The sequence below is a fragment of the Bombus terrestris genome, chromosome 7 (genome assembly GCF_910591885.1).
Source record: "Bombus terrestris chromosome 7, iyBomTerr1.2, whole genome shotgun sequence".
Lineage (NCBI taxonomy): Eukaryota > Metazoa > Arthropoda > Insecta > Hymenoptera > Apidae > Bombus > Bombus terrestris.
The window spans coordinates 19,048,537-19,071,621 of record NC_063275.1 but is presented as its reverse complement, the minus strand read 5'-3'; positions in this window follow the sequence as shown (position 1 = coordinate 19,071,621).

Below are 23,085 nucleotides of genomic sequence, written 5' to 3'. Positions count from 1 at the left end.
CGATTTCCTCAAAAATAAAACCTTCAACGTGTAATTTCATTACTCTTGGTTTTTATCTTAGTTTGAAATATAGATTTTCTCTGGCCTCAATCGTACCACGAATCTAGGGCCACGGTGTATATAGAAATGGCAATGGGACGAGAAAATCGAGGATAGAACCGAGGCACTGACGGTGACGGTTGGAGGATAAAAAAAGTGGTTCTTCTTGCTTCTTCTACTGGTGTTCGCTAGGCTCAAGAGCCACGTATGTTCCGGATGTTATGTACGTCCCGATTTGCCAGAGTTCGATCACGAAATAAACGGATATCAATTGACAAGCGTTTTAGGGAAATGGCTGTAGGCGTTTGATCTCAATTAAATTATCTTCCGGTTGGTATTAGAGGCAGAATCCAGCTTCGATTCGCCGGCATTCAATCCTTTCATCTGATTAATTCCTTCTTACACTGGATTCCTACTTTGCTTTACTGTTTTGGAATTTTTCACGTTATCATAATTTAATAAAATATTATTTTCAAATTGACATTAGTTGCTCGGACCATAATGAGTATTATTATTTTCGTAACGTGTTTATTTTATTTGGTTTACTGACGAAAGATATTTCCACTTGCTTTTTCTGCACCTTCTTCTTCTGGTTATTGTTATTTCAATATGGTATGTATGTTGTTTCGGTTAGTCTATGTATGGCTATCATTTCACGTTTGGGCTATTAATGGTGTGCTTTTAACTGTGGATGTCCATTTATATTATTATTATTGGTAGTAGTAGTAGTAATATTTTAGTAGTTTTATTTTTGGATGGAATTTTCGGGTATGGTATTTGAATTAAAGGTGGTATTTATTGATATAATACATTTGTAATCTTCTTTCTGCTGTTTCTTTAATAATTATTACTTTGTTATTAAACAGAATCGATAAACACAGTCTTCTCATATTCATTAACACTAGAACTACCGATAGTTAACACGAAGCTATTTCTACCAAAACCAGTAAAAATGATTGGTCTTTAAAAAATACGTAACAATATAATATTTTTATATTTATTGATTTATTATTACTTTCTTACAGAAGGAATTCCATGTTATATAGTACACTTTTGGTATTATTAATTCATCTGCGACCATGATCCCTAAACGAGTGTCAACACATTTATAAAATTGTAGAACCAATCGTTTTGACTGGTATGGTATTTCTAGTGTTAGCATCTAGCAATCCAGCGATCGATCCGGAATTTTCCTGATATCTGATATCATCATATCGGATGATACGCAGTAAAAATTTTAAAAACGTGTGTAAAGTTGTACAAAACGGGGAAACTGGTTAATTGGGGTTCGATATACAGATTGCAAGACCCTTTTACACTTTGACAAGTACCAGTCATTTTGATTGGTATTGTTATAAGTAGCATTGATACAAAATTATTTTCAGTTTGAATACATAAAAAACAAAATAAAATTCATTATATTATTCTTTTAGTTATCGTTGCGAAAATCATTACATCATTGCGGAAAGAAAATATAACATGAAGTAGGAATTTTAAAATGAAATTGTAAAACCAGCCAATTTGACTGGTGTGGTAGTTCTAGTGTTAATTGGTGCGTAATTTTTAGAAATATCGAGGTTATTAAAACAACTGTGAACAATAATTTATAAAATGACACGATGGATTTAAAACACCGCTGTACATTAGATGAAGATCAATTGACTTTACGATAATAAACCGATCTCTAAAGTACATTTTGCCGACAAATTGGACCTAATGTACAAGATGACGATACCAAATGTATTTTAAGAACATTTCGTTCGATTTGCGGTCGTGAAAAATTTATGCAATTCGACGGTGAAATAGAAATGTCACTCTACGACTACGGGGTTATAAATGGAGTAACATTTCATTAAATGAAAACGTTTCCGCCTTCAGATCTTTATCTGATGTTTTATTGTAAAAATAGTGGAATTTCTCTGAAAATATCAATTTCTTCTTAATGTATTTGCGATATTCTAGATCAGGTATTGGTAACACGAGATTCGCGGATACTTAAGTTTCCAGTTAGATACTTTCGAAAAGTGGCTTTAAAAAATGATTGTACATAATATAGTTGTTTGTAAATAGAATTTTAAATTAATAAATTCGCTAAAAATAAGTACTCGTTGAATGTACCTCTAGCTTACAACTAAAAAGGTTTTAATAAAAAGGTTCAGGCTCATCTCTGATCAAGAGCTAACTGAAGTTACAATCTATTTAATAGTAATATTTAATTACATTTTATTCATTCGTTTGCAATTCTTCGTATTAGACAAATTCTATAATATTTTCAATATATAATAGAAATATTTGAGCTAAAGAGATAAAAATGGATGCTGAAATTTTCATTTAAAATCAATTAATATTTAAATATTTCGTTTCAATATTTGAAGATCTCATATATTTCTGGCTCCTATATTATATATATTTTTCGGTATAAGTAGGTCTGAAGAGTTAAATTTGTCTGCCTTTCAAGCACAAATGGATGCTTGGTTGCATAAAACGCATCCTTCGTTCGTTGATTGAGTTCATGCAGAAGAATTAAATATAACTTCTCGTGTGCCATCAAGATTATATTTTGTGTCATATTTTAGTACGATTCTTTTTATAAATATGAAAAGATATGTACAGTGATATGTGCTAATAGTATTTAAAATAAAAAAAAGGCATTTGTTACTAGCAGATATTTTTATTGGATAACAGATTTTTCGGATATTATGGTAACTCTATTGTATCAATATTTGTTTCCGTAAGAAGATCAATACTCAGAAGATATTAATCAGACGTTTTGTTATTTCAATAAGTTCACACCTCTCAATCCTCGTGTTTCACAGTAAAGCTTACGATCACAATTGAAGTAGCAAAGCGGCTTTGCGCTTATATTTTCCCCGATTCTTCTTCTTGTGAACATTGACGAATGATTCATCTTTCCACTATAACGTAATCTCCATCTTTTCACTCTGTTATTTCTTCGATCTTCGATTCGCACCCCTTTGTAATTCTCTTTTCCTTCAAACATTTTTTCCTTTTAAAATTCCAAGTTAAACCGTATCTATACGTGCTGTATAACTTTTATTTTCCTTTCATTCAGCTTTTCTCCCACCGTGATCCTACTTCAATTCTCCTATTTGTTTCTTTATTCTTTCTCTTTCCGCCAAGGAGATAAATTCCATCCCTACCTCAGTGTTCATCCCTTCGCTTTACACTTTTAAATCTCTTTCGGGTCCATTCGTTTCTTCCTTTCCCTTCAATTTCTATTGCTTCCTTTCCCAGCCGCTTTCATCTGACAATTTATCTTCTATTCGGGTCCCCACCGACCCCTTGGTCTCCTCCTCATGCTACTGTCCCTTCTCATTCACATTTTCCCGCCGCCGTTTCCACCATCGCAGCCACTTCGTCGTTCGATTTATTTCCTCCTCTTTCGCATCTCTCTCTCTTTCTCTTTCTCCCTCTTTCTCTCTCTTTCTTTCGGTCTCTGTTTTTCTGTCTCTCTTAATGTCCTTTCCGATTTCTCGTTTTGCCGCTGCCGCCCCTCCATCGATTTCAAGCCACGAAAACGTTCGTTATTGTCATCGTGGGGAAACTTCAAACCAAAGAGGAAGACTCGCGTCAGAAGAGTTCTCTTCGTTTTTTGAAGCGAGAAGTGGATCAAGGATCGACGAGAATCGAAGTGTTTTTCGATTCCAGCGAAATCACAAGACGGTGTACACTCCCGTTCATAGATGTTAGAACACCTGGGCCTTCTTGCACAATTGAACTAATGTTATTAGCGAAATTGTACAAGTCACTGGTTACAAGTTTTCAACAGTAATATATTCTCCCGCATAACAGCAACAAGTTTGATAATTAAACGGAATTATACACGTAAATTAGACGATTTAGATTATCGGAGCAACGATTAATTGATCGGAATTACATGGTCATGCAAAATGAAGATTCCGCAAAAATGTGGCAGTCATTTTTAAGAGTTACAAAAAAGAAATGAACTAAGATTTTTTATTATATAGACGCATGCAATCATTTGATCTATACCTAATTAAGCAAATTTTTGATGAATTGGTTTAGAACATCAGCGAAGTCTGAAAATTTGAATCTCACTTGTGAAATCATTTATAGAATATTTAGAACCAAAGAATAACAAATAGGATAGAAAATATAATAATATAAATGTTAAAATTATGTGATTGGAAAACAATAGACTTTTATCTGTGACTCATATTTATGAGATTTTTTATCATAACCTAGTATATAGGAATTCTTCGTAATCCAAAGATTCAAGTAAGAAGATAATTGAAGATCGTTGGGTTGAAACGTGACAAGTACATTTTTGTTGATTTTTTTTTATTTTAATTTTTCTTCTTGAATAGATAGGAAAATGTTAATGTGACATAACTAAAAATTCTAAAGGAGATAAAAGAACACAAAATCAGCTTCTTCAGGATTGATTAACGTACTGAATTTGAAAACTGCTAACCCACAACAAATAGGAAATGTGACTCATCGTATTCTCCATATACTAAGCGTTCTAATTCGATTACATCGAAAATTAAATCTTAGACAAATGATGTTATCCTACATTTTCGATTTATTTTCTTTCGTAGTATAATCTCCCGTCGATTGTCCATCTTTGTCTTGTTGGAATTGGATAAATTTACTTAATAAATTATCAGTCTCGATTTTCTCAAGAATAAATCTTCCAATGCAATTTTGTTATTCCTGATCTATTAAGATAATAAGTTGCTAATCATTCGTCCAGTTTATCTGGTTTTCTGTAAACATTTTAATACTTATGAACGAGGATGTACGTTAGGGAATCAGACGGGAGAATCACTTTTCTGTGATGTTCCGATCGCGAAGCGGTCCGCTTGACACGTGCCAAGAGAAATCTCGTCGGTGCGTATGGTTCGTATGGAAGATTGCTCGGCAAAGAGGAACAAGAAGGAGTTGGAAAATGATTGGTACCTTTGTGCGGGGAATTTCAGCGATTCCAACGGAGACGTTGTGGTTAATAGAGCTGCTCGACGATTCGCTGGCTCTCTGAAAGGGAAGAAGTGCGTGAGAGTGTGGATCAGAGTAAATTGCACGCGAAATATTTCTGCAAACGGTTGAACAGACAGAGGGAAAGGGGATCGTCGCTGCGTAAAATGGGATTTCGAGTTAAGTGGATGAAATCGGGGAGGAAGATGTGAAAAGAAGTTGTGGGTTATGACGAGGTATTTTTATTGGAAATGATAGGGCGAGATGAAATTTCCTTAAAAATTGGGTAGATAGGAGAAGGTTAGAGTGAATGTGGAATTATGCGGAAGTTTACTATGCTGATATGGAATATTAGCACGTGTATTACGGAGGATTGCTGCTAAACCTTCCGCTGAATCTGGTTCAAAGTTTCTGCATTACAGTGGCGATTAGCAATTCTAAAGTAGGCGATTATGTGTTAGGTTATCTTGTAACTATTGGCCGTAATAAACTGTTTAGTTTCTCTCGAAACTGTGGTAATTAGAGGAAAGTTCAACACTTTATCCTACAATTTTTATCTTACAATGATATCATTCGCCTGTCGTACAATGATTCAATGAATGAATTCAATGAATGATTCAATGTCGTACAATGAATGAAGTGGTATATTTAAATATCATAATGGTTGTTACAATTTCGTTAAGAATATGAATATACTTATTTTGCGTTGGGAGAAGAACTGTTTTAATAGTCTAATAGAATATAGAAATACTATGATTAATTGATCAATGTAGATCATTTCTGTAAGTTAATTTTAATAAGAAAATTCTACAAGAAATATAAATGAATATATTTTACGATCTTCGTTTATTCACATAAACTATAAATAAATATATTAAAAAGAGAAATTAATTAATTCATAAATAAATCTTATATCTTATTTCATAAATATCTAAAAATATGAACATCACTACACTAGATCTTCTATTTTTTTGTTTGTACTGTACTGGGATAATTCGAGTTATAATTTCATTTTATACCAGTTTTTGTAAATGCCAGGAATAAGATGTGAGATGATCTGAAATCCGCAAGTTTAATTTTTTTTATATTTTAACTTTCAGGTTACACGCGCTTTTAAAGGGTATTAGTTTATTAATGACTGTTTTACATTATTAGTATACAATTATCTTAATATAATATAATCTGTATGAAGAGTACATGAGGCACGGAATAGTATATTATACATATTATATTAAATGGTAAACGTCTAACATCTCTCAGAAATAATAAAATCTTCTTACAAGTATTTTCTTCTTGTAAAATATCCAGTGAATTTGACCAAAATTCTTATCATGTTCTTTTAGTTTCATATTTTGGGCCTCTTACAGTGACGATTGTGTTCGATGGAATTTTTAATTAATATCGCATATGTCACAGGTGGTTGGGTTTTCTTTGGCAACAATAAAGGAATAAATTAGATTTATATGGACTATTCTTAATGTGGTGTAACCCAACACTGTATTTCGTCATTAATCCAAAAACAAAGACACAGCGAATTATACGTTTAAGCAAGTGGAATAATTACAAGCATTGTAAATTGAAACGAGGTTATTTGCATGAGAACAGTTGATAGTGTGAGAAGCTTCAGAATATAAACCGTGTCATTTTGGAAGAGATACCGTTGTCGGTACATCATCAGACCTTTAGTAACGTATCATCATGTCATCAGACATCTAATGCAGCAACAATGCCAGCAAAATGTCAGAGCACTCTTACAAAAGGACACGTTATGCCATCAGTAGCTTGATATCGTATCAGTATGTCACTCGATGAAACCAGTAATACTGGCTAAAGGATGAAATCTGTTTTTCGCAGAATATAGATATTGTGTATTAAACACGAACGATATATGTAGATTTATATTATGCTAAATCCAATTGCACCAGTGTACTTTAAATTATACTATGGAAATTATAAAGATATTATCAGATTTCCTGGCAATTTATTCCTGGTAATTTTAAGGAAATTTTTTATTCATTTCTACATTTAACGATTATCGTCGAATTATCTAAAATATATTAACCCAATTGGGACAGAATAACTTAGAACGGTTGGGTTAATAAAATATTATTTCAAAAATAGAAGAATTTTAGTTATTTAAGAAGCGTATAAAGACCAATTAGAAGACATTTTTATATGCAAGAATAAAGAAAGAGTATAAAGTAGCGGTTCTTAATATTCTACTTACCACGAACTCGTTTTAAATAATTTTTTGTTATCGCGGACTCCCAAGACTTAACTCAAAATTCTGTATATTCGAAACAGTAATCGACCTGTCATTAACAAGCTTCACTAAGATCACTGACATATTAGTAACGTACCCTTTCTTTATCACAATGACTATCATTGTTCAATGTCTTTATTACATATACACTAAGTTTTCTACCATTTCAAAACGTTTAAATACATATTTTAAAGCTGTCTTGAAACTTTGAAAACTTTTAAGAAGACCTTTAAATCCATTCTGTAAAATAACAGTCCTAAGACATAACGCATCACGCCATTACAAAAATTTCACCACTTAGTACATCCATATAACTCTATTAATAATAAAAACTGGAGGAATCCACGCTATTTTTCAGTTAGGAAGCTTTTAATCGCCGGAAGTTCTAAGCCGCACGAGTGAAGTGTTAATGGAACGGCCGATGGCCACGAGCAAAGGATCGATGGATCGTAGCCCGTAACGACGATGAGAGCGAACGACCGTTGTAATTTAATTAGTAACAGGAAGCTACGACAATGGATTAATCGCGAAATTAGTGAGTCGGTAAATCGAATGGCCGTGCCGTTGTTGATTTTATCGCGGACCGGGCTCGTCGTTCGCGGAGAACGGCGTGTAATGGACTTTAAAACGCTGGATTTCGCTCTTCGCTGATTCTCTGGTCGGCCGAATCGGTGTTTATTTTTTGTCGGGGGGAAAAAATCCACGGCCACGGGTGCAACTAAAAGAGGGTAATTGAAACGGTCAGCGAACTTTAGTCAAAGAAAAAAGCGACGGACTTTGAGCGTACCGGAATCGAGCAAATTTGAGATTTTTCGGTTGCGACCGACAAATGAAAGGAATGAGCAATGTCCATGTAGGCGAATGATGTGATGTAAAGGAAACTTGTATCAAAGCTGCTTTTGAAAATCGTTCAGCATAGAAATTTATTTTATGATAATTTCTTATAAAAATTTGCAAGAGTAATTCTATTATTTACGATACTTTCCTTACAATAATCGATAATGGATTAATTCTGGTGAAATATTGGATTTGTTATTTAAATCTATGCTATTGCTATACACTACGTTTAATTAAAAATACGGGACGAGTAAAATGAAAATATAATAAATACAGTTGCGTGTAAAATAGTTTGGAAGGAGTTTAAAATATAACAAGCGTTACTGCTTTATATGACAAGTAAGTAAATTAAGTATAGCATTTGTACAGATACTTAAATTTCTTGTTCAGAATTTAAATGTAGTAAAGTTAATACTGTGGAACTAAAATGTATTACTTCACCTCTTTTCTAAAATATTTCTTCCATTCTCAGAGATTTGTAAATAACGAGTATCATAGCTCTTGGATGAAAATTTTTCAATAAGGATTCAGGCGATTGAAATACTTTTAGAGAAATATTTTATCTTTTGATGTTTTCAAGATACGTTTTATTTATTAGTCCAATTCTATCACATCTTATCTGAAATAAGTATCTACGTATTATTTTGAAAAGTGATGAAGGTACTGACAAAAGCGACAGTGACAGGAAATCAGTGGAAACAGACAATAACAGTAGCGCTACATCATCGCATAAAAATATAAATAATTTTGTGTGCAATTTATCGTAAAACATGTATTTTTTATCTAACAACTTAATTTTACTGAAATTCGTTCGAAATGACTATTACTTTGAAGATTATTGAACATCAGTAGAACAAGTCAATAACGGTAGGAGCGTATTATAAAAAATCAAATAGGAAAAGATAACTTTTAATAATAAATATTTATAACAATGTTTTTACATCCTAAAGCCCAATTTACTTTTTAAAACAGTATTTTTTAACTTGTCTATATTATAGTTAAATGAAATATATCGCGTTATTTATTTACACACAAGATGCATTGGTAATATGAAAATACGATGATAAAATATTACTTGAAAATATATTGCCATCTAAAATTTTTTCAGATAAAATATTTTATTCGTAATATGATTCACGTACAATCGATCACAAAAATCTACACACACCTTTTGAATATAAATATCTATGGTAAAACTGTTACTCTACGAATTCCTCTAGCACATTAAGGCACATATGTATTGTTAAAATGTAACACAATTTATTCATTTTCACATTTATCAAGAAAAAAAAATGGGTGAAAGATATAAATAAAATGTGAATAAAAATAAAATAGTTATGTTTAGGAACATCACATACATTCGTTACATCAACATGAAATCATAAAAATAATAGATTTAGTATTATATTAATATCACGTAATCTCCTAATTCTTTTAATTGGCAAAATTCACCATATCAAATATTCGGTATCATCGCACGAAATTAACGGAAGAAATATTAAATATCCGCTCATGTAAAATAATTACAGAACTCTGCATTCTAAATTTCGTGGCTAGTAAAATAGGTAGTTCAACTAGCATAAAATTGTTATTATTTAGCACAGTTCTACTTTTTGTACGTCGTGTGTGTGTGTATTTATTGTTAATTTGTCACGAAACCTATGTTCTAAATGACTGTCTGTAGTCATTGAAAGGTCAACAAACTCACGGCGAGAACTTATTACTAATCAGAATATCAACTCGGGATTCTATCGAAATCGTTTATCTTCCCAGTAGAATCAAGGAAACGAGTATTTAATAGTCGAACAATATGATCGGTCGTTTGAATGCAAGAAATATCGCGATCCATTCTGCCTGCCCCGTTAATGCCTTTTCACAGATCGCGTGAATCGGCATGCTCGCATGGCATTAAATTGTGCCATGCTATTCGTTATCGCAATTAGCGGCGTTATTATTACAAACGTCGCGTAATTTCGATCTCGCACGACTGTGAAACGCATAGAGCACATGTGCCACGAATTATAACGCTGTACGCGTCTAATCACAGGAATACCTTCGGTGTGAACAATGTGTCGAATTGCGTACTGACGCGACCGCCAGAGGAGCAGGAACTTAATAACCCTGCCATGAATCGGATTCCATCTGGGGTCGAATGTAATAGCCGTTCTCGAGAATCGTTCGGGGTTTGTTAATTAAGATGGAAACATTTTTGTTTCTAATCCCTTGAGTCGTAATAGTCTGAAAGTGTAATAAAACGCGATAATAGGAAGAATTCGAAAAGATCGATTTAAAAAATGATTATTTTTTCATCGTCCAAATTTTCTACGTTTCTGTTATCAAATTAGGTATGATGGTATTTAAAATGCGAGTTAACGAATTTGTAAATTTTCGTAGAAATGTTATTTATATTTACGGTGTGTTTTTGGAAATTTTAAAATGTGTGGGTACATACTTGGCTTTTTCCTTACTTTAGAAATTTGTTTACGTATCTTTCACTTTTGATTTATCGTCGGTTGTCATAGCGTAAAAATATAATACTTGTTTGCAGCGGAATTTTATTTTCCGCGACAAAATTTTACTACAAAAAAATAATTATTTAAATAACATATCGTCACATGTGTATCTGGATATTGTATTAGAGTATTGGTAAAAACGAAACAGCGTAGCTGTAAATCCGAAGGTTGGAACGTTGAAATATTTCCAATGGATGCAAAGATCTGAAGCCCCATTTAGGAACACACGACATCAATACTACTTCAAAAGTATATATTTTAATTTTTAGCAACTGCAGTGTTAGTGAGGCTTAATGCCATACAAATTTAATGAAATGCCGTAAGCTTAATGTCAATTTGTCCACGATTTTTGCAGCTAACGATTTAAAATGCATCTCAAAACGTTTTATCTGGGACAACATCGGTAAGTGCTATTACTCAGTACTGTAATTTACTAATTGCTTCATGTTTTTATGTTTTATTTCAAATAATTATAAATTTTATTCCAAAAATAAAAGAAGACTCAGGAAGGACATAATTGAATAAACATTTATTTTAATTGTAATTACAAATAGACTAAGAAAGAAAGTAAAATAAAGAATCTCTTTAATTTTCAAGAAAGAAAGAATTTAAATAATTGTATATCTTTTAGATCCTTCAAATTCCTGAATATTGTTCGTCTCTGAAAATGTGCTAACTAAATTACAAAAATGATCGTTGCTTAAAGATATAAGTCAATAAAGTCAATGAAACAAAAAGAAAAGTTAGGATCATGCTATGAAAACGTGCTAAATGACTTCCTATAGATTAGATCTAGTTATCTTAATCGACGTTTTGTTATATGATCGCAAAGTCATAGGCAATGATTAGAATTGATGAATTTCAATTAAATGAATTCCAGTTATACGAACTATTTGTCTCCAGATAAATGAAGATCTACTTTAATTTGAAAAAAAGAAAATTGGAATTTAATATCTGTCTGAAGGCAGACAAAGAGATAAAAAATTATTGGTTTGCTAGTGAACCAGCGTATTTTTCTCGTTATTGGCTCATTTATGAATCAGAATATTGAATTAATTTGATGTATACATGGAAAGTTAAAATTCAATATCAGGTGTTTATAATCAGCCTGTACGAAAACTGGATGTAATAGCTGTAATAGAAAATTATTGGATTTTTGTTTATTAACGGAATATGCTTTTACCGTTAATTTGTAATTTATATGCATGCGTATATCATATAGAATATCAAGTTATATTTTGAAGCTAGTACACAAAGATTGGGAATTAATGTTATTAAGCGTAAATACGATTTCCCAAAAATTGTACAGTATGAAAGAGTATTGTTGATTTTTTATTTAATAATACAATTGATCGAGAAGTATATGTTACCATTGATAATCTTCCCTATTTATTTAAAATATTGAATAATTTTTGATTCACAAAAATGAAAGAATTATGTTTATTATATTTGATCCTATTAGGTTTCATATTTTACATGTTAATAATGATTCCATGATTATGTGAACTTAGTTAAATGCTAACCGTGTGCTGAAACTATCTCAGACATTAATCATTTATGATACTAAAACGATAATAGAAGATATAAAATAGAAGAATTATTGTTCCTAAAATATTAATTTGCTAAGTTACTAAGTAGATTATTGGATTGAGAGCGAAAATGATATGAAACCACAGTCATCAATAAAATAACGGTGCTGTGCAAAAATAAAGAAATAAAATGTTGAAACTTTAATGATAAATTAAAATTCATTTTGCTATAAGCAACGCGAGAAGTTGTATGAATGTTAATGTGGAAGTGGCAGCAGAGAGCTAGAACTCTCTCTCTTTGGTTCTTGGTAATTCTGGTGACTTTCTTGCTCGTCTTTTCGCCGATGGTCAAAGGTTTAAGAAAGTGTCTCGACGAGGGAATGAATAAACATCCATGTGAAATGACGAAAAGTGTGGAAGTAACGAAACGGAATTTTAGATCGGGTTGACTTAAGTGGACATAAAAGTGTGTACGTGTATATGTTATCTTTCGTGCAGCATGACGATAAATTCATAGAGCTATGCTCGTAAAATACGCATTCTCGTAGCGCTTTACTGAATGGAAAACATGGGTAATGAGCACGAGTTATGATAATATTACAGCAATTATTAACTTATTTAAAGAGAGAATATCAGCATAAATTTTCTTTTTTCTTCGGCTGCATAATAACGAGGCAATGTAACGTATATGTGTACCTAGCGATAGTAATTCAACTTTAAATTTATGATGAAGGATAGAATATTAAATAGCAGCATGTAGTTGAAATAAAACTAAGAACATCTTCCTATAAATGTAGATAAATTCTTTCTTCTTCGATGTTTCTGTGATTTTTCTTCTTTAATATATTGTTTTAAAGTCGCATCGAATATTTAGTTATCGAAAATTACAAAGTATTTTACATTATTTTGGACAGCAGGTTGGTTAGATTTAAGAACACGAGAAGGTTACCTATTTTCTTCTTGTAGAAGTTGTGTTTTAGTGGCTGTTATAAGTTACGTAACAAGTTAAAAATATCAAGATCCTCTATAAAAAAAAGTATTAACCGACGTATGTTGCAAAGTTATTAGTTTAAGAGATATTTTAACTTTTATCTTGTAAATGCTACCGTATAAAAGACAAGGGAAGCAAATATAAAAGTAGTGCCTTATGTCTTTCTTTGTTGTTCATACGAAACGATAACTTTCACGAAATAAAAATTTAAATATCTATTAAACTAATAATTTTTCGACGTAAGTACATTAATAACTTGTTAATAGAGAATGCCTAGCTTTATCGACTAATGCACTCAAAAGGAAACTGTTTAAGCTAACAATGTTGATCTTCACATGATCTTCAATCACTCATCTAGAATGTTCTTCCATCGAAGTCATTCAATTTTTATCTTTAATAGTAGTGACGTAAGTCAAGGTGTTCGTATCGGGCGAGACACCTATATATTTTGTATATTCATCAACATATTTACATCAACATATATTTACACGGAATCCTACGAATTTATTATTAAAATCCTCTGAAACGTATTCAAACGTAAGAAAACAAGGTGTCTCGTAACACGAGGAAGAATCAAGAATAGCTTACACTGAAAAAATGAATGTAAATCATCGTTATACAAGAGGAGAAACGTTGAAGGAGAAAAGAATTTCTTTTGACGTTACAATAGAAGGCTGCTGTACCAATTATAAAGTTTTCTCGTTTCAGATCCGTGTTGGACGAGTATAACGAGAGTAATGAGATTTTCATTCAGCCGATATCGGTGATCTGCGAATTCAACGAGGAAAGGTAAACCCCAGGCCTGCAATTTCTTCCTTGGATCATTCGTTCTTATTCTTTCAATCCGCCTTTCTATCGCGATTCTTCGAAACGATGAATCAAAGTATCCGGACATTCTGCCAAATTATATCGTCAGTATTCCAATTAAACTTAACGCATCGATCCTTTTTGAAGTTCCAAGAATTATGCAGTCCACGAACATTTGCTTTTCCAACGATCAAACGAGGTCGTTACTATTGTTATTTACCAACTTCCGATATCGGGCGCAACGATGAAAGGACCTTCTACGAAATCACTTCGTTATTTTTGCTTCCCGTTAAGTACGATAAACAAGTAGACGATAGAAACTTTATTTTCATTTTGACTCTCCTCTGTGCAAAAAATAATTTTTCTAGAATAGAATAATTGAAGGGATGAGTATAAATAATTCGAGTTTCTTAGGAATAAAGTGGAAAAAGAAAAGAAACATTTGTGTGAAATAGAATAAGAATATTTCGGTTCCAACGTCATAGAAATTTCTTCAAATCATCGTAGATTTATTTAAGATCGAAAAACTGTACTGATTCGGAGAAAAGAGATAATGGTCCAAACATTTTCAAAGAGTTTCCTCAAAATTGATTATCGTTTATTCCATCTTCTTCCAGTAAATAATCTTCTGGAAGTACTGTCATTCGTATGTTGAAAAATTCAATACTAACAATAAAATCTAGAAATTTACAATAAGTGGAATTTGCCTTTTGAAAGGCTTAATTAATTCTAAAAATAATCTTTAAATCGTCTCTAACGATCAGTCCGTTTTTCAAAACAACGTTAACATTATTCACTATAGTTAGACTAATTGACGTGTCTTTCCGCGTAAACAAGATATATTTTTTTATTTTAATTACTCAAATTTTCTACGTTATTATATAATAGCGGAATTCTTTTTCTTTTCATTCATCTAAACTTAATACATTTTTCACGCAAGACTTCATCTGAAATTGGAACCTCTTTTAAACATGTCATTACTGAAAAAATCTTCATTTATAGCCATACGCCATAACCAATGTATGTACACCTATGTACACACATATGTATGTTACTTTTATTCGTAATAATCGTCGTTGTCACTGTCGTTACTCGAACTAACACTTGTAATTCATAACGTAGAAACAGTTTGACATGCACGCAATATGAATCGCAATGCAGCGAGTTACTGCACATGAGCATATTTCCTCGTACAAGTAAACCGTCGGCTGATCCAACCATAAATTTCAAATTAATAGGTCATGGGACAATGGCTATACATTCATACTCGTATATTCATTTGTTCTTGTTACATTGTAATTTATCGAAATTGTGATTATATATTTATTGCTTGTCGAAGTTCACATCGAAAGAGATTCATAACGAAAATATTCTTGCACTTCATATGCTGAAAGCTGACGTATTGGTGTGAAACAATTCGAAAAAATATGTTGCAGGAAAAACCTAGTAAATCTCCAAAGTTTTAGATTTAAAAAATATTGTTTAAAAAAAACAGATGCTTTTAATGTTAGAATCTCTAAAGAAGCGTAAAATATTCGAGATTTTGACTTTTGCGTAATACGTTAAAAAGTTGCAACGATAAATGCTTAATGAATTTTAAAAGCTCGAAGGTTTAAATTTTCATAACTTTGTAACTTTTCAGTTTAACTAGATTTCAAGTTTCGAAATATCAGAACGTTTTATTTCGTGGAATTTTATGACGTTAAATCAAATCCTATATATCTCTGTTCTAAAATTCCGCCGAGTTTTTAAGCTTTCAACAATTTCAAATTTTTCATATTGCGAACGTATCGCTGATACAACAATATGTGAAAGATTGGGAAAAGCTAAATTTGTCACGTACTGTATCAGTCTATTGCATTAATCCATCTCATGTTATTGTGAAATCATTTTCGACGCATATATAATTAGAAATTGAGCCGATTAATGGTATCCAAAAAAATAATTGTTAAAAGGTGAAATATTCTAGAGCTTTACGATGTTACTCTTGAAATATTTCACACGATTGTTCTTGAAAATACATAACTAAATCATCAATATGTTAACTTAAGCACTGATCATATTTATATTTATCTTATCCACAGTGTGCCCTTCAGAATTAATACAATACTGCATACGCTGGAGATAAACTAAATAAACAGATTTTTAGAAATCTGTTTTTGCAATCAATTAGTCAACCAATATATATATACCACATAACGATATCCAAAAATTCAGAAACTTGAACACAGCCATTTACGGTCGTTCATGAAGCGATGACAATTCCAAAGCGCGTATAGAACATTTATAGTCCACTTTGGCCGATATTACGTCGCTAATCGTGCCATTCGTGTAACTTGTCATCGTCGTCGCGCGTCTACAGAAGCGGAAGTGATAAAAGAATGATCGTACTATAAATCGTAATGAAACAAACGAGTAGACACGAAGCGGATTCTGGATGGGAGGCCGAGGGCTGCTGACAGCTGCGGTCGTAAATTCCAAATTAGCGGTCGTGCCAGCCATGGGATTCATTTATCTTCATCCCAACTTATCGCGCGTATATACTTTTGCGAACACGATATCCACGTGATACAGATACGCGAGGACCTTTAATAAAAAGGTAGGCCGGTATCGATTCGCTCGTAAGTTCGATCGAACAAACAGCACCACTTGCTGTAGAGTTATTCGTATTATGTGTTAGTATAAAAGAGCTACAATAATATTTTTATAATATTAATACGTAAAAATTATTCCTCAAGTGATCGTATCGAGTATCATGAGGTGATTCGCAATAAATTGGGTTAAATTAGTTTAGTTTAGAATATCTATTTCATTTTAATTCGTGGTTTGTATTTTAAGCGATAAGATCAACTAGTGACATTTATCGTGTAAATTATAAATGTTAGTTTATCGTGGAATATAAATCGATATTAAGTATCTGGTTCAAATCCAGCGCAAACTGTTATGGCACCTATGACCTAATGGCACCAATTGAGGGTTAAAGGTCAAACCTGTCTGTCAATTGTTCTTGTCTGCAGAGCGTACGTTTTTCGTACATACGTGGACGGCATATATCTCGAAGAACGTGTCTTATTATGGAAAGGTCCAAGTTAAAAGTATTATAAGAAAAATGTTAGTTCAATGAATTTTCTTATGCAAAATGACCGAGCTAAATAGGGTCGTCTAAATATTTGCCTTATTTATTGTCGCATGAAGAAACTTCTCAAGACAAAGTTATATTAATACTTCGACGGACACGTATATGATGAGAAAAAATAAATTAATAGAGTAGAATTTTTTATTTCATTTCAAATGATCAAAAGTGATATACATATTAACATTTTATATGTTTCTTTCTTTCGTAATAACAGGCAACAATATTTTATTCACATTCCCAGACAGCTATCATAAACAATATGGAAGAAGTCAAGAAAGAAGTTGCACAAACGTGCCATAAGACGCTATAGGGAGAGCAGATAGTGTGAAATTAACACGTCAGGTGTGTGATCGGCTGACAGAGCAGTGATGTTTGTCATAACGGATCAGGCGTCTTGCTTCCTTCATAAGTTTCGACCATGATATACGGTCTTACGAAACTTTGAAGAACTTGACTCCAACCAATCCCCGTTAACGCGAATATAGAAGACGTAAGATGCCTTGAACCCAAGGTATGACAACGTGTCAACTACTTCTGTAATAATCTATCTATAATATTAAATATAATTCTATCTAATAAATATCTTATCCTGTTAGCAAACTTCAATTTTATAATTACGATTAGAATAATATTTTTGTTAGATATTTACAAGTACATTAAAAAAAATATATATATACAACTTTTTCTTGTTAGATTCTGTGTTTTAGTTTGAGTAGTTTAGTTTCTCAATTTCTTCCACAATTAGTTAAATTTGCTCGTGATATGTCAGTTTTAAAGAACTCTAGGAATTATTTTGCTATGAAGAAAATATGAAACAATATATTAAATTCTAATGAAAGTTTTACATTTTTATTCGTTTCTAATATTTAATTAAAAAATTGAAACCTAGCCCTAGGACTTCAAACGTCGTTAGAGAAACGTCGTCACAAATTGGATTTATATATACGTACCAATTCCTCTTACGTAGTAAAAGTAAATATATCATTCACGAAATTCCGAAAACAAATATTTAAGAATTTTTATTTCTATAATAACGATCTTTATCCGTAATATTTCCATAGGATTCAATGTGGATACATATCGATATCAAATCCAATAGAAAAAAAATTTTTCCATCAAAGTAAGGATATGAAAGCTAACACGATCTTCCTACAGAGACAAACCGTTCAGAGCAATAATTATTCCATAAAATATTTTTAAGGCGACTTTTCCAATTTCGTTCCATTTACCCTTTTTCGTAATTTCGATGGTTGATGAAAGAAGAAGCTCGATTACTTTTTAATCATTGCTGTTAAGCCCACGAAACGAACGGCTATCGCGAAATCTCTTTATCAGTTTATGTCATATTTTCACAGGGAAAAATTATAGCACGTTGATTATTCATACGAATTAATGTTTCCATCATGATCGGTTCGTTCGCTCGATTTCTGTCCTCGTGCTCCAGCTTTAATATTTTAACACGGTGCATCGGGTCATACTGTTTATGGTATCGAAATATTGATTTCTGATCGTTAAAGTATGTATATGTGTATTAAATCGTTATAACTGGATGGTATTACGTAACTAAAAATGTAAAGTTGCTTTTGATACTTAATGGCATATGAATAATACGGGGTGGATTATATGTAATGTTGTATATGTATTTCAGTTAAATTAGAAGTAATTGAATCAGTGATGAAATATTTTGTAATCTCTCCTGTTATTTTATCTAATTGAATACAGTTTCGGAGGTAACTATCATTTACAATTAGTGCTTTAAACAAAAATTTATGTGTTTTAATAAAGTAACAATTAGGTAGATATATTGTTAGCTCTTATTAATTTCAATATAATTCCTTTGCTTACTCGTACTTTCAGTTTTTCAATTGTCGTTTTTCACTAATTAATGAATAAAGATTGTTTCATTTTTCTGACAACACCTTAATAGTCAATACTTTAATTTTCGATCTCTAAGATCAGCTCTCTAAACGTAAAAATATAGAAATCCAAGTATTTTGGATTAGACTAATCTCTTTCATGTTTCAGTAATTTGAATTTGAATACAAACTTTAAAAAATACTTTAAAAATAGTATTTATAAATATTAGAATAAACATGAATATACTCTACTTATCGAACTTTTAGAGTCCAAGCCTAGTGAATGCAATAAAAATTGAGTAAAGAGATGAATATCCTTTTTATCCTTTTATCCACTTTTATATTGCTACTTGAGAAACTCTTTAATTATCATAATGCGTCTTAAGTATCGTTTTGAACTAATAAATCTAAGTATTTCTTCTTGTTAGTTTAATAAAGAATTAATTAAATCAAAATGTTATTTTCTTTGTCATATATTGAAATCTGATTTTTGCTCATAGTCCGCAATAGTTAAGTTTCAGTATTCTGAAGTTCTTCTCATACTTGTTTAAATAATTTATAACGTCAATAATTATCTTCCATTTCTTTCAACACGATTAATTTGTAGAGTATGTATGACTCCGCTTAGTTAATACAGGTACCATACTCCAGCAAATCAATTACAAGCACGCACAACTCAGCAATTTCTCTTATCTGAAACCAACTTCCCAGAACGCAGACAATATCGTAACTTCATTTCGTAAATCTGGATCATCAATCGATCGATGCAATGACAAGTAACGAGTCGAGACGAAAATCACAGTGATACAGTGTTAGTCAGTCAATTTCGAAAGAGACATTTCGCAGGTCATCTATGGTCGTTGGTAGGTAGTCACGAATTGCCGACCGGATCGTTAGGTTGATAAATCGGCCTGTGAAGGGCCAGGTGCCCTGGATACAGACTGACACGCTAGATAACGAAGGATATGCGTAAATCACGCACGTATCACTGATTCGAACGATGACTTCCTAGAAACTAGTCAACTACGCACCAGATTCATCTTAGAATTGAGACAAAAATGAGGTGAAAGAAAAGACATCGAAGTTGTTGAAGAATATGTTATTGAAACCATACAATGTATACAGTTGGCCACAAAAGCCTACGCACAAGTATCAAAATTTTCGTATCTGACTTAACAATAAAAAAAACTAAAAAAATGCAATTTGTCGTGAAATTAGTCAGACGTATAGTGGGAAAAAAATGAAGACTTCAATTCACGAATGTTGGAAAAAAAGTACGTCAGAAATGACAAAACTTCAACCTTTTCAACGCCAAGAAGATGGTAGGATATTTACACAGGGAACTTACAAGATTTTAATGTGATATCATGTCAATTATTTCTATGATTTCACGTAGATATAACAAGTATATGCAATTTCTGTAATTTTATTTTATACGTTTTTTTACTTCTTTTTCCTAAATAACGCTGCAAATGAATCATTTGCATTACGTTTTAATGATATGTGTTTTAATATAAAAAAAAATCGTAGCTTCTACTATAATATTTTATATGTAAATGCTGTACGTACACTTTTCTCGCTGATTATACACGACAAGAATACTAGCTGTATCTTGAATCGTGAAGTGATGATGTTAAAAATTACTCAAAAGGAGATAAATGGAATAGCAGAGAGCATACTTCGACAAGTTAGGAAAATATTGAATGGATAGAGGATTGCAACAAAGGAAATATTTGAAATTCCATCTACAAAGTGGAACTTTCTCGTTATTTAAATCTTGCATTTGTTGACTAGAATTTTGAGTCTTTGTATCTCATTGGAGCTAAACTCTGTGATATTTGTGTAGATGCATTTCTATCATCTTTTGCTTAAATATAATATCTAGTATGAAATCTACAGAAAACGTGCAGTAGCATGTGTCGAGGTTGAGACAGACACTTTGAACATTTCCTTTAATCATCCATAACTTTGAAATTAAACTATGCAGGACATATGTTTGTAAGAGGGTTTCTATTTATTTTAATGCGTTGATTCATCCTCACTTTCCTCACCCTGTATATATAGAGTGCATATTTTAATTTTGCGCGCAATGGAACACTCTAATTAACAAAATATCTCATAATCTAGTACTTTATTCGCTTGTTGGGATAATAGGCATGCTCATTATTGGGTATTTTAGTATATCAATGTCAAGTGAATAACAATATAATTTAGAACCATACAGGGTCTGAATTTTGGTACTTTGTTGTCGATATTGTACACTTTATGCTGTATAAGGTGCACTCAAAGGATTGTGTAAATTGCTCTTGGAACTTAATTATTCTGTTTCAGAATGTAATTAAATAGACTTAATAGCACTTGGAAAATAATATGTTTGCGTAAATTTATTTAATAGAAGTGAAAAGTGATGTATGTTTGTACAAATTTATTTAATAGAAATGAAGATTTGTGTGTGAATTCTCGATGTCAATAGCATTGAAGTAAGAAAACACATGTTTGGAAAGCCTACGTGCTGACTTGAAATAATGAATCAAAAATTGTTTAATTGAAAACTGTAAATTTTTATAATGCAGCTATTAGGTTGTCCGAAAAGTTTCTTTCGTTTTATAAGGAAATAATAGGCGTCAATGTTTTTTGTTTTATATTAGTTTATTGAATTATGCACGAACATAATAATAGAAATATAACGAAATGGGCCATACCTAATTCAATAAAATAATATAAAACAGGAATTGTTGTAGCTTTGTGCTACGGTGATTATGACGCAAGGTTAAACTGCATACATCTTCCCTTTCAGTAGGAATTTTTATGTTAATAATCCAGGATGAATATAATTCAGGAATTATACTATAGTTAGTCACTGTTCAACTATTTAAAGAGCAGTGGAACTACTAACGGGAATTGAATATCTGTCTTGTATAATAAATTTTATTTATTCTGTTGAAACGAGCGAACAGTGAGAATAAGTGAATATTTTTATTTACTTTATATGGGACAAAGAGAAAGAAAGAAATACAGAGGAAATGACAAAAACTATGACTCTGGCTTGAGACGCAAAGATTCGGAAAGCATGTATTTTATGCTTTCTTTTGCTCAAGACTCTCTTTGGTTCGTTTGGTTGGATCTTTGACGAGAATGACTCCAGTGCTACGGAAGCTTAATTTTAATTGCAAATTTTCCTTTTTCTTCTTCCACTTCGACTTCTACGCAGGAACATCTTAATGCGTTCCGGTTGTTCATCTAACAATGAGACTTTGTTATCGTTCTCTAAGATAAATTTTATTTTTCCAGACAAACTAACAATTGGAATGAATTAATATGATTTCACTGAATGTTATGTACGTTAACTTCATTGAAAAAAAGTATTATGTGATCTTAAATTTGTAATTAAACAAGATACTCATAAGCAAGAAAAATTCTGTACTTCTGTATATATAAAAAAAGTGTCCTATCAGTTTAAAACTTTTTAATTCGATTGAAATAATTCACTGATTTGTAACAATAAATATTATTACTAAATAGGACTTTATTATTATTACTAGATAGGAGTATTTAACTGAAAGTTAAAACTCCTCTCGAATAAAACATATCCAATAGTATTGCAAATACTTTAATATGATTTTGATAAAATATGAAATGTTAAAAAATTTTGTATTAGATGAAGAATGTACTCTGCAATTGTGTTTCTGCAAATGTACGTATAAACATATATATTCGCTTTTTATATGTTAAATTTGATACAATTGAAATAAAAATATTAGTTGTACTAGACTCATGTATCCTAATTCTTTTTTAAACTAAATATTTGACAATAAATGATTTACATAAAGGAAATATCCGTATATTTTAAAAGGAAGTTGCAAAGTGCACCTTTAAAAAGGGTAATTCGTTGCATTTAAAAGAAAAACAAAGTTGTAGAATGATGAATTTTCCTCTACCGCTCATATTTTCCTAATTCCAATCAGAAAACAGACAACACTTGTTTCAGTTACACAAATGATCCCCATATATGTATCTACACTACATACTGCATATATATTACATGTACTACAGCGATAACATAAAGACTTCAACATCTTTTGTTTCCAACTTCTTAAAATCTACCCCAACGCCATTAAAACTATAGCGTCTCATGGTTCTCTCATCCATTGAATT